An 8,303-nucleotide genomic window follows, 5' to 3' on the forward strand; every position below is an offset into this window, starting at 1 on the left:
AAGTCCCCCGAACTTAGTTACTTGTTCTTTGTACATTTTCGCATTTCTGACCCAGTTAACATAATAAGCTTTGCAAAAAGTTTTACTTTACTAAACATGTAACAAGCATAGAAAATGTTAATACCAATCAACTGAATATGCATAATATGCAAACGTTTGATAAAAATCATAATAAAAGGAAAATATCGCCTACAAGGAGTCGACTGACAATTTCAGCTATGTTGCAAATCTTGTAATGCTTTTCATTTTTGCTCTTTACAGTTTTTCTTTATCTACTACATGTATGAAAACATATGTAAAAACCTTTATCAAGGGTCAATAACTTCTTTAAGTAGTTGACTGACGATTTTGTCCATCTTCACATATTTGTAGAGCTGGCCTTTCTAATAATATTTGCTATAAGAAGTTTTCCTTATCTATAATAAACAAGCAAAAACGCAAAACATTAGAAATATCGTCATTTAGGGGTAATATATACTCCTTTTAAAGAAATGTAAAAAGGATCATTCAGAGGCAACAGTCGTGTAACGATGTTCAAATTTAACAAATCCATCAAGAATATACATCTCAAGGTTAAACATAAAAAATGAGGGAATCTCATGAATTGAAAAAAATCAATACAGTATATTATAAGAAAAACAGAATTAAAACAAACACGCACATGCAAAATAGTCATTAAAACACATATACGTACAAACTGTAACACCAAACATTAAAGCATTACAAATGGAAAATGGGTTGCATGATGTGTATTGAATGTTTCCACAATTGAACATGACACAAATTAAGCTATTCGTTTTTTTATTATTCTCTCACCTGCCATACCATTTTTTTCTATAGGAGTATACATGGGAAACTCAGCAGTATAAAATTTTCAGTTATTTTCAATATTGTCATTCTTATATCAAGATGATTTTGTAATCTATATGAACAAAATATTACCATTTACTGCTTAACATTTTTAAATATACGACAATGTTAAAGCCAATTCTACTTAATTATACCTATAATTACTTTCTATAAAATCTTGTATATATACATATATATATATATATATATATATATATATATATTTCTAATGTAACACAAGTATATGAATGCTGTCAATTTGTATTATATTGCGTTATTTATATAATTTGCATATTAAAACCGAAAAGATGAAAAAGGACAAGTAAGCTGAATCTGAATTGTACATTAGAAAAAAATATTGCTTATAAGATGAAATATATCAGAATATATATGTGAAATTTAAACAGTGTCAGATCGCATCTATGTTTTCGTAGAAGATGCCAATTTTTGCGAGACAGTTATAGATCATGTATAATGCAATGACAAATTAAACGTCAATATCTTAGAAACTATCGCAATGATGTGAAGACATTCAATCAATAAAGATTAAGAAGATAAGAAGATCTAAATCTAATTATTCTATTTTTGTTTTGAATATGATATTCCGGTAAAATTTCACAGAACAGTGAATTGCGACACAAGAAATGTTGACTTGACAAACTGCCAGTTTCATTACCAATAGATACAATAAATTATTGATGATTTAAACAAAAGAGAGCATGTAAAAGAGGCGAAAGATGCCAAAGGGATATTCAAACTAATAAGTTGAAATAAAAATGATATAGTATACAAAACACAACACTGAAAACTTAAAAAAACATGAGCTCCACCAACAACCGGGGGTGATTTCAGATGCTCCGGAATGGTAAGCAGATCCTGCTCCAGATGTGACATCCGTCGTGTTCTCATGATAGTATAAATATTATCAACCTGTGTAGTCATTTGAGTATTACACGAACCAAACCTCACATTGTAGCTTTTGTACGAATGATGACAAGGATTGGTTGTCAATAGCCATGATGTGTTTTAGAATTCGGACACAAACCGTTTTACGCATAGCCGTACATTCATTCTACTCAGTAACTTTCGTTTAGAGCTGAAACCATTTTACAAAAAGCTATGCCATCAACACACTTTTATGAGACATTTCACTGCGAATTTGCTAAGTTTTTCATGTTGATTAAAAGTAATGCACGAAAAATATGATTTGTGATTACCCAACGTATATATCTGTCAAAGTCTGGTGGATAAAAAAAAACAGTCTTCAAAACATGTGCCTACGAAAATATGTTTCTTTTACAAATCCCATTAACAAAGGTAGTGATTCCGCAGATTTCACGAGTTTGGCTGTAGATGATCTTTTTGTATAGCAATAAGAAGCATACTTAATACCTGATACGAAAAGGACTTTGTTTTTGGTCATGGGCTGGGGACGTTTGTTTTTTTGGAAAATTTCTCCCCTGTTGTCATCCTTTCTGTTCATACAAAGGCTTAAGTAGTGTATTCATTATGCATAATGCTGAATTGCTTCCATGCACATTTCATTCGTCCTGGAATTATAATGCGTCCAATTATTATAGTGTCATTCGTCCTGGAATTAAAATGAAATTTTTCCTAGAATAATAATGCCTTTCGTCATTGATTTGTTTTGTCATTCGTCCAGGAATTATAATGTCATGCATCCTGGAATTATAATTTCATCCTTCCTGATTTCATTCGTTAAGGATTGTCCTGGATTTTTATAAGGATTGTCCTTGATGATTACAAGGATTAGTTCTGGTTTTAACTCTGGTAAAATCAATAGCAATTCTTGATATGCAAGGAAGCTTGCATACAAAAAGCATATAATGTTTTGACGAAGGAACGTTGCCTCTGTTTCGGAAATTGTTCCTTTGCCATCCAGAAACCTTCTTCAGAACTTCTGTGTATACATGAAATATCATTGATATGGCCATATGTATAAATTAACTAATAACAAAACTTTGATTGTTCGAAATACTAAGGAGTGTCTACCCACGAATAAATTACCTTAGCTAATATTTGGCAAAACCTTTCGGCATTTTTGGTACTCAATTCTCTTCAATTTCGAACATTTGGACTGTTCACTTTTTTATTCGAGCGTCACTTGTGAGTCTTTTGTAGACGAAACGCGTGTACAAAATTATTAGCCTGGTTTCTTTGGTGAGTTTTATTACAAATTGATTCAAGGCTTTTTGTCATATTTGTGTACATGCATTTGATGCTCCATGATAGGAAGCTGTGCAATGTAAACTTTATTTCCCATCGATTTTTTTGTGCTTATATTATTTAAAAAACAAATTTTATGAAACTTTTTTCTCGTCTTTCGAATTGACGATGGTTATTATTACATGTGTTGTTAATTCCCCGTTGTCTTGGATTTATCTGTAAAATATTAATTCACTGATTAAAAAAACTAAAATATTCTTCATTTTTACATCGCGATGACCGTGAGGGCATTCCGATGTATTGCTATCGCCTAGATTTCAATTGCGTAACATTCGTTTTGGGTTTTTAACCGATCTATAAACATGATAAATACGCGGATATTAACGAGTGCAAAATAACATTCCTTATCGTTTGTTATAAATACATCTCTTCAATGAATACTGATAAAATATTTTTGTTTAGAACATAAATTAATAATATGAAAATGTTTTGTCGTTAGATATATATATATAAGTAAAAAATCATTGATAATATCTATGCACACGTACCGAAAAATTGTGTTGAAGCATGCGGAAGAATATCTCAAGAACGTTTTGCGACAATCCCGACAAGGACCGGTAACTCTACATGGAAGATTGTTTTTTGCGGGAAAATATGAATGCCTACTCATATCCAATCTTTTAGAAAAATCGAATTTTTACAGAAACCTTCTTCAGAACTTCTGTGTATACATGAAATATCATTAATATGGCCATATGTATAAATTAACTAATAACAAAACTTTGATTGTTCGAAATACTAAGGAGTGTCTACCCACGAATAAATTACCTTAGCTGATATTTGGCAAAACCTTTCGGCATTTTTGGTACTCAATTCTCTTCAATTTCGAACATTTGGACTGTTCACTTTTTTATTCGAGCGTCACTTGTGAGTCTTTTGTAGACGAAACGCGTGTACAAAATTATTAGCCTGGTTTCTTTGTTGAGTTTTATTACAAATTGATTCAAGGCTTTTTGTCATATTTGTGTACATGCATTTGATGCTCCATGATAGGAAGCTGTGCAATGTAAACTTTATTTCCCATCGATTTTTTTGTGCTTATATTATTTATAAAACAAATTTATGAAACTTTCTTCTCGTCTTTCGAATTGACGATGGTTATTATTACATGTGTTGTTAATTCCCCGTTGTCTTGGATTTATCTGTATAATATTAATTCACTGATTAAAAAACTAAAATATTCCTCATTTTTACATCGCGATGACCGTGAGGGCATTCCGATGTATTGCTATCGCCTAGATTTCCGTTGCGTAACATTCGTTTTGGGTTTTTAACCGATCTATAAACATGATAAATACGCGGATATTAACGAGTGCAAAATAACATTCCTTATCGTTTGTTATAACTTGATACATCTCTTCAATGAATACTGATAAAATATTTTTGTTTAGAACATAAATTAATAATATATGAAAATGTTTTGTCGTTAGATATATATATATATAAGTAAAAAAATCATTGATAATATCTATGCACACGTACCGAAAAATTGTGTTGAAGCATGCGGAAGAATATCTCAAGAACGTTTTGCGACAATCCCGGCAAGGACCGGTAACTCTACATGGAAGATTGTTTTTTTGCGGGAAAATATGAATGCCTACTCATATCCAATCTTTTAGAAAAATCGAATTTTTACAGAAGAGTGTCCACCATGCACTTGCACTGCACTATTATTAGAATAGTAGAATAGAATGATATACAAATGGATGAAAATTATATATACATGTAACTGTTATAATATATAACAACAAACCAGTGTATACTGACTTGTATCACTACAATATAATAGTTATGACGTGAAGTTGACTTTCCTGTCATTTATTCATCATCCACGCACGAAATTGTCATAGAAAAAAAATCTCTGTACATTAACCTCAGTTTCAGGTATAGAGATGTGATTTTTTTCTGTGACAAGTGCTTTTAACCATCCACAAGAACCTGCGGTCATCCGATGTTCAGTACTTCAGTACTTTCATTTCTGTATTGAAATTCTATGACCAAATTTCCCTTTTTGGCATTGTGCAATGTTATGTCGATTTTGCACACGGTACATCATTACTGTATGAAATCGTAGAAATTATTTGGTTTTATTTTGAATTTATTTAATACTGTTTCTATTATAATCAAAACATTATATAACATTTATAATTCCATTCTAAGTGTTCTTGTGTTACACAACAACTTCAGGTCATAAAATGGTGAACGAATACTGAACAGAACGTGTTCTCAAAACTTATTCCTACAACACGTACTTTAAAGGATTAGTATAAAATTATGATATGCTATAAATAAAACTCCGACTAATAGAGCCAATATTTTATTTGTTCTCATTGTAACTGACACTAACAGAGCGATATCAATAAACTAATCGAGAACACCGTAAGCGACACACGCATTTAATGTTCCAGAAACTGATACTAGCACTGTTTCCAATAATAGGGACAATGTGTAAAAACCATCCATCATACTTCAATATTAAAACAAATACAAAATCAACATTTAGGCTCCATAAAGACTATTACTTAGTAAGAAGAACTTGAAGATGATATTGGTGGAAGGTATACTATAATTAAAGACTATGCGACAAAACCAAATTGTCAATAAATAGCTTATAGACACGTAGATTTCAATATAGAAATATAAACATTTTCAAGATTCAAAACTTATGAATCACTCAAAAACCAGGAATTTAATCAGGTTTGCCATTCTATTAATTGGCTCTTATTTCAATGGTTTACAGTGCGCCAATTAACATGGGAAAAAATATGAGAATTCAGGTTTGCTGACAAAATGATTACAATGTTAAACTTTCATTTTAAAGTAAAGTAAAATCAATCTCTCTTTATAATATTTGGAGTTTTTGTAAACTTTTGTCTTTATCGCGTATACTTGATTTGGTCAACCAAATATGTCGATTTGATTACCGCTGTTGAGTCTGAAGTAGACGAAACACGCGTCTGGTATACCAAATTATAAGCCTGGTATCTTTGAGAAGTTTTTATACTGAAATTAATCGGAAATCTCTTTGACTCACAGAACAAAATGTAGTTAATGTATACAACAATAATATTCTAACTGTAAAAAATAGAAAGAGCAGCTTTCTTGACAATATTTCAATTCTGATGGGAAAGCATCCCTAGGATATAGGCTAGAGGAAAAATCCTAGGGATGCTTTCCCATCAGAATTGAAATATTTTAAACTATCGTTATTTATAGCTTATATAGTATAAATAAAATAAACAAATAAAAAAAAAAAAAAAACAACAACAAACAAACTAAATATACTACATATCATTGTGGTCACAACCGTTGTTTTGTAAGAGTCTATCTTCGGTGGTCCAACCGCCGTGTCGAGATGATGAACGATCACTGCACTACCAGCGACACCTTCAGTGGCGACGTATTGATGTGAATCCGACATCATAATCGATGAATTTGACATCTGACACATTACTTCCTAAAATGTCTATTTACCCAACTATTTTCAGGTAAATACAGGTATTTACAGGCAAATTAATTGTAAATATTGAATTATAGCATCATTGCCGTAAAACATTATCCGCATCCTGTGTAAGCAAGCTATTTTTCCTGTCGTTTAGTTCGTGTTTGGTTTGAAGATTTTTTTTCTATCAGCTCCTTGGATTTCAATTATTTGAAGGCGATAAAGTGTCGAAAGGTTAAACAATACTGTATCGTCTGTATTAGCTGATGACTGGCACAAACTAAAGCAAATTATAGTTGCGCGAATACTCGGTCTAAGGCGAAAAATGTAGATGTCTGAAGTTAATATTCCAAAGATTTTATTTCATTATTCTTGTTAAATTTGCATTCTACCTTTTACAGCATTGTTCCCAATACATATACAATATACATTAACGGAAGATATATCATTTATTTGTACGAGCTTGAGAAACTAGAATATGCTAGGCTCGCTGAGCTTTTGTTCTGTTTTGTAGCGACAATATTTCTTTTTACATTCCTACTGAACCGTGATTTTTGTCCATACAAATCTAATTCTTGTAATCTATGTCAACATACTATAGTGATTTGTGCTGAAACGTCCGCGTTAAGTTCGATGATACGTTTTATAATAAAATTCAAATTCAGTGTTATGTAAAAGAGAGGCGAAAGATACCAAAGGGACATTCAAACTCATAAGTCGAAAATAAACTTACAACGTCATGGCTAAAAAAGAAAAAAACCAACAGACAAACAATAGTACACAAAACACAATATAGAAAACTAAAGACTGAACAAAAGAACCCCACCAAAAACTGGGGTATGTAAATTTACTGCTTATAAAATGTTGAATTATTAGACACTGATATTTTTCTACTCACAGGTATACATGTAGATATCTTTAGCAGTATAGTTGGCACACATTTAGGGAACGACCATTTAACTTCAAGGGGTGGGGGGGGGGGGGGGGTTATGTTTTTTTCCTAAAAAAATATTCTGATCCCCAATTTGATGAAAAAAAATATTGTGGTCAAGCAGATGACAAAAAAAATATTCTGAATCCAGATTTTCCCGATACCTTGCGCCGGGGTCACACATTTTTTACTCCCGTCCTTGATAGAACCATTCCCGATTAAAATTTGTCAAAAGTCTGATCAAGATTCTGTGAATCGTGGCTGGAAATTCAAATTTTAATTAAAATTTGTAAAAACATTTATTTAATCACGACAACAATCCAATATTGTTCAGGAAGCGTCCAAATTCAGCCATTTCCATCCGAATTTGTCCCCATTTTCCCGTTCTCAATCCGATTCTAATCATATTTGTATCTTTCGTATGGTCAGAAACGACAGAATCTGTCCCGACAGCGTCCCGATTATGCCGAATGCGATCCGACAGAGATCAGACAGTGACTAGACAGTGAACCGACGTTGACGGAAGATATCCGTTAGAAAACTGTCGCCATATTCGGGATGATCAAGTACTGTCGGAACGCAATCTTATCACATTCTGCTGTACCGCATTGCAAACGGTTTCGTCTGGACCCAGTCGTATCGTGTTCTGTAATTGTCGAGACTCCGACGTGGGTATTATTGCCGAATTTCGTATTAATAACGGGACTGTTGCGGAACTGTTTTGGCAAAGACGGTTCGCATTCGGCAAGATCTGGATGCAATCTGGACTCAATCGGCAAAAAAATCAGCAATGACAAATTTCTCCAGATCATGACCGTTACACAGGACACCGTC

Source organism: Mytilus californianus, unplaced genomic scaffold (assembly GCF_021869535.1).
Source record: "Mytilus californianus isolate M0D057914Y unplaced genomic scaffold, xbMytCali1.0.p SCAF_8, whole genome shotgun sequence".
NCBI lineage: Eukaryota > Metazoa > Mollusca > Bivalvia > Mytilida > Mytilidae > Mytilus > Mytilus californianus.